The sequence below is a fragment of the Ixodes scapularis genome, unplaced genomic scaffold (genome assembly GCF_016920785.2).
Source record: "Ixodes scapularis isolate PalLabHiFi unplaced genomic scaffold, ASM1692078v2 PGA_scaffold33__2_contigs__length_1026942, whole genome shotgun sequence".
Lineage (NCBI taxonomy): Eukaryota > Metazoa > Arthropoda > Arachnida > Ixodida > Ixodidae > Ixodes > Ixodes scapularis.
Genome location: NW_024609861.1, coordinates 438,520 through 448,911, shown reverse-complemented (window position 1 = coordinate 448,911; position 10,392 = coordinate 438,520).

Genomic DNA, 10,392 nt, shown 5'->3' with positions numbered 1-10,392 from the left:
GTTAACACCGCTTACGAATGTACTTTGGTTTCGATTTACGAGATATGATTCGTCAGTTATAAAATAGCTGGCATTTTTCAGTTTTGAGCAGTTATTGCACATGGTAATTGTTTGTTCAAGTAACGCAACTTTAAGATTATTGGCGCGCTTCCACTACCCTTCTTGCAACCAACACAATTAAGGTGCTCCCCAGGGTGGCAGTTAATTCCAATACATCTCGAAATATACCACGCATTACTTCGTTATGAAGGTTCCTGCGGGTTTCCGTGGGAGTTTTGGGAACATCGAAAATAACCAGGTTCTTGCGCTGATTGCGATCCTCTAGAGAACACAGGCTAAGCTAGTGTTCATTCACCACACTGTGAAGCGCCTGCACGTCCTTTTGCAGTGTTGCCAGCGCTGCCTCGTTCTTCCGAGCTAGAGCCAGTACATCACCAAAGCCTAAAAGCTTTACATTGATTTCGCTGTTGGAAGTATCAAGTTGAGTGTGATGATTCTGTATGGTTTTTAGTTCACTAAGCACTGATACCATTGTGGGTTCTACTTTCATGTTGGTGCCAAGGTTGAGTTATATGTCCCTACACAGTAAGCTAGTAAAAACAGCGCAGTAATCAGACAATAAATCACAGCAGAGTCCCCGGCGCGGCGGCACAACGATACATGAGCAATTATACCTAAAGCATTTCATAAGGAACTTGTTACTAACTTCTACAAAAAAACAGGTGTTTTTTTAGCAATGAGTACACACGTCGCCGCCCTGCCCACCGAAGGGCTTCTGTGGGGCCATTGTGTTTTTGTTGAGCCACTGTGACGTCATCATTTCGGCCTTGACGACGAATGGGAAGCAGTTGAAAGGAGGGAAAGATAATGTTTCGGTTCTTGGGCGCAGTGATGACGAAGTACCCCTGTAATAGTTGGCGCGTGTCCGGACGCTTACCTGCGTTGTCCCTGTCGAGATCGTCTGTTGACGTGCCGCCGGCAAGGCCCAGCGTGCTTGTCAGGAGTCGAGTCTGTAACAAGAGCAGGTGCATTTTTAGCGACAGATTAACATGGTCACCGCCGTCATATTTTTGGGTCAACCAGAATTTTTATGCAATCAAAAAGGCCTGTTTTTTTCTGCTCCAACTTGCAAAACAACTAAACTTTCATATAATGTAAAATCAGTTTAATAATATTAATAATAATAAAAAGAATTTTATTATATTTTTTTTGCCCACAAGATGTGCAATAACTGTATATAAATATAGCTTGATCTGGATTTGTCATGTACGGGACAACCAGTTGAATAAGCCGCCTATTGCTTCGACTAGCAATTTTCGGTGGGAATGCTCGCATAACCGCAACGTTCCTGGTAGGCTATATAATAACAAATGTTGGAATGATGCATACTACTATGGTGTATGCTTTATTATATCTTCCTCACTATATTAGGTATAGGCCCAAGCTATTATCAAAGCTAAGCAGTACGAGTCATTTAGGTCGCCTCATATACGTAATTACCAAGATTCGAGAAAAAAAACGTTTACATATTTGACAAATTTTTTTCACGTTATTGCTTTAGACTATGACACTTTGGAACCGTTAACACAATAGAAATGTGAACAGACTGTTCATTCATAGCTTTCTCTCCTGATGTATCAAAACCGTGGACGAAAATGCACGTGCATAGGAAAAAAACGGAAATTAATGTTCTGGAAAGTGTGGCAGCAAAGTATAATTGCCTCGCATTCGGTGGAAAAAAACAAGAAATGCAAACATTCCGTATATTTTTTTCAGTGAGTGGAATTTAGTTCCGAAGCCTCTATATAGAAGCCTGGGTAGCACAAAACAGAAGTAGACAATTTAGCATGTTTTTATGGGCTAGCTTTGATCCGAAAAGCGTCACGCTCGATTGTAAGAAAAAACTGTTGCACTAGAGCGAAAACTGCATAACGCATATTTTTCCTTTAGCAGGCAATGTGCAAGCTTCCAAACAGAAGCACACTTACTCATAATCAGACCTGCGTAATCTAATTAGGCGTAATTAATTATAAGAATCGCAGTTTACCACCCGGGTCTGCCGGAATCGAATCCCGGACAACGTAATATGTAGCCCGATGTCTGTATTTGGCTGCACAGACAATATATAAAAGGGAGTGCAAGCACCAGGATCATGAAAGACTCACCGCAGCCTGAATTAGCAGGTTATTTTTGGGGTGCGCGCAAGTGATTTTCCAAAGGACGAAGGGTAGTTCCCAGCCTGATTTTACGACGTCACAGGACGGATCGTATCTCGTCAAGGGATAGCTCGGAAGGTTTATGTCGCCATGACCTCGTACAGAAGCGAATTAATAGCGCGGCGGGCGTGATAAACTGAAAGCCCATTGATGTGTTTGCTTTCCTTTTGCATATATAGCGTCCAATGCTCCAAAGCACGAGGCCCGTGCCTCGTGCAGCTCTTGGAAGCGAATGGCGGCGCAGTACTGAAACGGGAGGCCTTTGGAATCGAATGACAGCGCAGCGGTCACTCGGTGTACGTGATTTAAGCGTTCTTACAAGAAAGGCCGTCGGTACACGAAAAAAACGTAAACCGTAAAATTTATGAAGAGGTTTAGGCAAACCTAGCTTCCCCCCTCGCATATATTTCAGCTAGAACAAAGGGGGCAAAGGGGGAAGGGTGGGCTTCTTGCAATCCAAGAGCATGAATAGCAAAAAGCACTGCACGTACCCTCCAAAGGAGAACTCATATAAACTTCCCATTACTGCATATCCCTCGAACACTCAACTTTTTAATAAAAAAAATAAAAATGAACTTACCTTGATTATTTTAATAAAACTCTGGGGCACATGAGTATAACGTGTGCGCAGGGCATCGAAAACCAACACATTGCCAAGCATAACATGTCATATATCCCACGCGTAATCCACATATTAATCTTTATGTGCTCCCCAAGTGTAGAAAGTGGTCAAGAGAAGTTTAAATTTCTTTTTAATGTGGGTATTGCCACTTAATCCTAATTTGAACTGTTGAGTGGTTTATTACGCATTTTTCAAGACTAAAGAAAATGTTGCACGCTCTCTGTCACTTTTAGAAAGAACTAACCTAAAAATAAATATATTTTTACTTCCCATGTTTCCGCAAATAATCACAACTGTTTATTTTTTTTTCAATCGCATATTGCAATCCGAAAAGAGAATTGACGTATGTATGCTACTTTTAGTATGCACACAAATACAACTAATATATTTAAGATAGAACGAAGAGACTCCTACAAGCACACGTGCAGTCTGAAATGGTACCATTTACTTTTCATTTTACTTTTATTCTTTCACACGAATGTCGAATGTAGGCTCGAGTATTGGCAGTTAATGCTCTAACTGATGCATTCTTAATGTTAAGGAAAACTGAGTTGAGCTCCTGCGCTGCCGCCGTCAAGATCCGTTGCCGGGCAGCGTCGCTTCTTAATTAAGAAGAAAAGTTCCTTTTCGGTATTTCTTTCGACACTGGATAACTCAGAGTGAGCCCACCTCAATGTTGCAGTCGCTATGTTGTTAACCGAAGCAAGCGAAATAAGAGAGAAATTGAAGGAAAGAGAGAAACCGGAGGGAGGGAGAGAAACCGGAGGAAAGAAGGTGATCTGTAATACTATACTGCTCCTTCATAGCCGCCGCAGAGGCTTGGGGGATTTTTCACAAATTGTTGACTTGGAAAGTTTGCGCGCTACCATTGCTGAGAATCTATCGTGTTAACATGAGTAGCTGGAAAATATTTTGTGTCTCCGCTGAAGTTTTCTAAATTTATTGTTGCCACCCACTGTCGCATGCCGCTGCTTTAAAGGGATGGAAATTCCATTTAGTTTCCATCCTACTCCACTGCCATCTGGTCTGGTGAAGCTTACTTAAGGCTCGAATGTGACCGATCGAAGGAGAGCGGTGTTTGAATATATGGCATCTGGATGGCGCCACTGCCCTGTTAGATGCATCGGGGTGATAGCGCTGGGGTTTCAACCGTGGACTGGAACAGCGACGTGATAAAACGTTACTCAGGACTATGGATGGTGCGAAACTTCTGTCGAACCACACGGCTCGCTTGAAAAGTTCGGCAAACCCGTGGTGCCTTTTGGAATCAATGAGAGGTAATTAAATCAAATAGCACTAATGAAACATTTTTTCATAGTTCCTTCGCCCTGTCTCCAACAAATTTTATGAAATTTTGTGATAGTTAATATTTCTCGGGAGTATTGCCGGGCTTTTATACGAAACTGATAAGTTCTTTAAGGAAATGTAACAGATGAGGGGGGGGGGGGGGGGAATAAATTTAAATCACTTTTGAGAATGTTCAGGAAAATGCCAGATTAATGGTAAAACGACCGTTTGTATAATCACGCTGTTTCATGATTACCTTCTTCGGTGGAGCCAGTCGGTAATGCTGCCGCAGTGATTAAGACGCTTTTCTTTTGAATTTTACATATTAAAACAAAAGCTTCGAGTTTCTTCCAATGCATACGGACACCTCCAGCTTTGAGATTATTGCAACCGACGTCGAAACTGCTTATTCTGAATGAAAGCTTTGTTTCAGCTATCTGTGCCCTGTTGCTTAAGTATTTATTTACATGTACAGCGAGTCTCCCAAAACAAATTTACACAGTCTATTTCACCGCGAAAATAAACTACTCATTGCCGAACGCCTGGTCTCCGTCCAATGAACAGCGCTAGCGGATCGGACCGGTGTCAAAGTTACAAAGATTGCTTTTACCACCACAAAAAAATTTGATGTAATTTTACGAACTCTGTGCGGAGGAAAAGTTGTCCAAAAAATGTTTCCACGAAACGTGTCTCGACGAAACGGTACAAACCACAGTCAATGTCTACAGATCTGCAGTCGCTAACCGCTTCTCTTCCATCTGTAAATGCGGTGCGCACGAATAAAAAAGTTTAGCCAGAGTCTGTTGTATGCCAGTTGGTGACCCCGGCGGAGGTGAACTTGAACCGACTCAATCGCCCGGAGTTTCCGACGATTCTTCAGCACCCTATCCGTGGGGGAGATCGTCAGCCAATGCGCTTTGGGTTGGAGGTCCGGAAAGCCCATGGAGCAAGAAGCCATCCATTGATGAGGAGACGGCTGGTCAAGCCTCTGTCCAGTGACCGTAGGAGAACGACGAACCTCTCGGGAAAGCCGAAGGCGCCCAGGACCTCGAACAAGAACTGGTGTTCGACTCGGTCGAAAGCCTTCGCCTGGTCTAGTGAGACGAAGGCTCCTGACAAGTTGGTGAAGTGCGCGCACGTAAAGCCCGGTTTTCGAACCCTCGCTATTTTTCTCTAGCCTCGTCACGCTCCTGCGGCGTGGGCGTTTTAATCTTTCGCGGCGCTCTTTTGCGGAACGCTTTTACCATCTGCGACGCAGACGGTCGCGTAATGGTTTATCATTTTTTTCTTGGTAACGCCAAAATCCGTGCGATAAGCGTTTACGCGCCCACGCGTCCCTTCGGCGTCTCCCCCCTTTTTCAAGAGCCTTCTGCTGTATGTGCCTCCGAACGGTTTTTTTTCTTTCTTTGTGGTGATTTCAATTGCGTTCTTGATTCTGTCCGCGATGTTCGCGGCCCCGGCCGTGGGAGTTGCATTTTGAACGCTCGTCAGTTCGCCCGGCTGCTCGGAACCTACAACCTCCACGACGCTTGGCTCGAGCTCCACGACGCTTTGTACGCACCCACGTGGTCGCGCGGCTCCTCGCGAGCCGCCTCGATCGGGTGTATCTCCCTCCGTGTCTCGTGCCACGCCTCCTTCGTTGCGCTGTTCTCTCTTTTTCCCGTCGCTGTCGGCTACGTTTCCGATTACCGCTTTGTCTGTCGTTTTAGACCTCTCGAGCTTCCCGCATCCTCGCGGTAACACGTGGTGTTTGGACAACACGCTGTTGCGAGACGAGCAGGCCCTTTCCAGCCTGCGCCAGTCGATTCGCATGTCGCTGTCGGTTGTTCCTCTGTCTCCCGACCGCTGGGAGGTCATCGAGTCCGACTGCCGGTTTTACGCGACGACAGCGGGGAAGCTGCTTCGACGCCGCGTGACTGAGGCCCTCAAGGAAACGATCCGCCGCATCCGTATCGTGCAGCGTGGTTTCACTCGTACCTTCTTGATGTCAGAGTACTTGGCGCTTCGTCGCGAAAGCTACCAGCGTCTGCTTCACTCGTCGTCTCGACCCACCGTCGCTCAGCAACGGCGAGGTCAACCTGTGGACGACCCCGAAGTGCTTTCGCGCCTTCGCACCTCTCGCACCCGGAGAGATGAACGCTCCTGTGTCCCGAGCATCCACCTCGAAAGTGGCAGCCATTCGGCCGTCCCGCAAGACACTGCCGGGGGTCGGCCCTTTTTCGTACGAACCCTGCGGTGTCCGCTTTGAACATTGCCGAGCGAGTTCGCCTATTTTGTGGTGACCTCCCGGCCTGCTCTGTCTTTGAGGGTCCTCTTGTACGCCCCACCACTCGTGACAAACGTTTTGAGCTTCTCCGTGCGATGAAGATCGGGTCTGCCACCGGGCCCGACGGTTTGCCTGCCGAATTTTACGTGGCCTTTTGGGACGTCCTCGCGGACCCTCTAGTCCACCTTGTCAACCATTTCCTGGAGACTTAGGAGGTCCCTCCTTCCTTCCGATACGGTCGGGTTCTCCTCCTACCCAAAGATGGTTCCCCATCGGACCCCGCGGCTTGGCGGCTATCACACTCCTTAACGTGGACTACAAACATCTGGCGTCTCTGTTCGTTTCGCGTCTCGTACCCCTCATGCCCTACGTGGTTAGCCCGGCTCAGACGAGTTCGGCGTCCGGGAGAACATCTTCTCCTCGCTGCCTCTTACCCGCGACCTCTTTACGTCCGCGCACTTTACCAACTTGTCAGAAGCCTTCGTCTCACTAGACCGGGCGATGGCTTTCAACCGCGTCGAACACCAGTTCCTGTTCGAGGTCTTGGACGCCTTCAGCTTTCTTGAGACGTCCGTCGCCCTCCTGCAGTCACTGTACAGCGGCTTGACCAGCAGTCTCCTCGTCAATTGATGGCGCCTTGCTCCATTTTCCGTCACTCGGGAAATACGGCAGGACTGCCCTTTATCCCCCTTGCTATATGTTTTGAGCCTCGATCCTCTCTTGAAGACGTTTGGCGTCCTGCTCGGACATCCGAGGCTTCCCGTTGCCCGGTTTAGACTGCGTTACCGTCAGTGCCTACGCTGAATTGACTGATTAAGGTTTTATGGTGCAAAAGAATCTTAGGCTATGATGCGCCCGATACAGACTATTGCAGAGAAGGTTTCAGAAGGGAAAGAGCTTTAGTAGCTGTGATGGATTAAAACTATGTATATGACTTGTAAATAGTGATGTAGATGAAGTTGAATATAAAATTATAGCCGGTGTAAAAGACCGATACCTCTCAAAAAGTTAAAAACACAACTGTGTGGTACAAGTGGGTCGTTGCCAAGTAGAATACTAAGGTGTAAAGGCGTATGCTCGTCATATAACTGAGAACAATGTTTCCGACGTTCTCGGTCATACGCTGGGCATTCAAGTAAAATGTGTAAAACTGTTAGAGGACTAAAACAGTTCTCACACTCTGGGGCCTCTTCCCTGCACAGGAAGTGGCCATGAGTAAGGTGTGTATGACCTATCCTCAGTCGACACAAAACAACGTCATAGAAAGGTTCACGGTGTCGGGCACTCTCCCACTCACTGATCAATTTTTTTACAGAATGGAGCTTGTTATTAACTTCTTTATCCCATTCTTGCTGCCACTTCCTTCTAATACAATGCTTTAAAAGTGTGCTATAATCTTTGTATGGAATGTCATGCAGGTCCACTTCTTGCTCACCAGCAAAACTTGCAGCAAGGTCTGCTTCTTCATTTCCGGGTATACCAACATGGCTAGGAACCCAACATAAAATTATTTTAATATTCCTTCTTGAAGCATCAATAATTTTATTTTGTAACTCCATGATTATTGGGTTTTCGAAGTCTTTAATGATGAGAGTGAACGCAGAGAACTCAGTGAATCAGTGTACACGACTGACTGCTTGCTCTTTGTTTTTTACAATGTGATCAACTGCAACACGGAGACCGCATAACTCTGCTGTTAAAATAGTGGCTGTACACGCAATCCGTTTTACACAGCGAACAGAGGGGCCGGCCATAGCACATCCAACAAACGATTCTGTCTTAGTACCATACGTGTAGTATGACTTGTGTCCAGAATATCTGCTCTGAAGCCCAAAACATTCCTGTTTTATGTATTCTGGTGGAGTTTCTTTCTTTTTAATTTTCGTTAGTGAGAGGTCACAGGAAATGAGGCTGTGGTCACACGGAGATATTGCTTGTGGAACAGGAGTGACGGGCATTGTACTACTCAGTCCAATTGAATCTGCTTTGGATGCATTTTTCATACTAAAAGGTGGTATTACAGTGGGCTTGTTGTCAAAAGTATGTTTATATCGAATTTCTTCAACAGCTTCTCGAGAAGGGTGCAAGGGAACCGAACGAATTCTAAACGAATACATAAACCCTAAAGCAAACCTTCGCTTCTCCAGAGACCATTCATTTGACTCTGCGTAAAGGCTGGGGATAGGCGACGTGCGAAATGCACCTGTAGACAGCCGCAGTCCCTGGTGATGAATAGAGTCAAGCATTCGTAGTGCCGAAGGCCTTGCCGATCCATACACACTACCACAATAATTGAGGCGCGAGCGAATCACCGATCCGTAAGTTCGGAGGAGGCAGAGGCGATCAGAGCCCCAGGAGATGTGGAAAAGCACCTTAAAGATGCTTAGTGCTTTTTGGCATTTTGCTTTGAGATATTTGCTATGCGAAAGAAAGGTCAATTTACTGTCAAAAATAAGGACTAAGAATTTATGTTCAGGTTTTGTTGGAATTGAAGTTTAGCGCATGGTCAACGAGGGCTTCACTGAAGTTCCCCGTAGGCGAGAAAAACAGACACTGTTTTTTAAGGTGAAAAGCTGAAGCCGTTCTGGTCTGCACACTTGAGCTAATTGTTAATTGCTAATTGGACTCTACGTTCACACAAAGCAAGGTTGCAGGATGAGACGGATATCTGAAGGTCGTCAACATAGAGTGAATACTGTACAGATGATGGAATGGCCCGAGCTATTGAGTTCATTTTAACTATAAAAAGGGTCACACTCAAACGCCTCCCCAAGGAACGCCATTTTCCTGGCAGAACTTTCTAGAGTAAGCAGTGCCCAACTTAACACGGAAGGTACGCATTCCCAGATAACTCTTGACGAATGCTAGCATTCTACCACGAATGCCAAAACTATACAGGTCTTGCAGGGTGCCATGACGCCATGCCGTGTCGTACGCCTTTTCCAAATCAAAGAAAACAGACAGGCAGTACTGCTTACTTACAAAGGCCTCACGAATAGTAGTCTCCAGACAAACTAAATGATCTATTGTAGACCGTGACGAACGAAACCCACACTGGTATTTCCTCAAGGATATTTTCTTTTTCAAAAAAATACATGAGTCGTTTGTTAAGCACTCTCAGAGCCTTACTAAGACAGCTTGTTAGCGCTATTGGGCGATAACTGGTCGCGCACGATGCATCTTTTCAAAGCTTTACCAAAGTGATAACAGTGGCCACTCTCCATGAGGATGGAAATGTGCTCTCTTGCCAAATGCGGTTAAACAAATACAGGACTATGTCAAGTGTAGAGGGGTGGAGATGTGTAAGCATGTAATAGTGAATTCCATCTGGTCCGGCAGCCGTAGGTTTGACTTCATGCAGCACCCGTTCCAGCTCACTCAGCGTCAGGCGCGAGTTGTAAGCTTCTCGAGCACCACCGGATGTTCGAACAGACTGCAGCCCTGCCTGAGCCTTGTGTTTCAGAAAAGCAGCTGAAGGGTGCTCGGAACTAGAAACACGTGAAAGTGTTCCCCAAGGAGGTCTGCCTGCTGTTCAAGGCTCTGGGGGCACAGTCCATTTGCAGAAAGAAGCGGTACTGAGAAAGCACGGTAGTTCCCATTGACTTTATGAATTTTATCCCACATTTCTTTGCTAGCGGCAGTGCTGTTAATCAAGGATGCATATCCTTGGAAGCTTTGATGCTTACACTGGCGGCGTATGTGTCTCGCACGAGTCTTTATTTGTTTAAATTCGATTAGGTTATTTTGCGTTGGGTAACGGCTGAAAATCCCCCAGGCTCTGTTTTGCTTTCTTTTCAATTTGTCACAGTCGGCATTCCACCTTGGTTTAGGACGATGGGGTAGGTGAGACGAGGTCATGGGGATAGCTATCATTGCAGCATAAAGAATGTGACTACTAAGCAGACTGGTGATTTGATTGACCGACAGATTGTCAAATGATGTGCAAGCGAGCTGAGTAGCCTCACTAAATGTACCCCAGTTTGCCTCTTCGAACTTCCAAC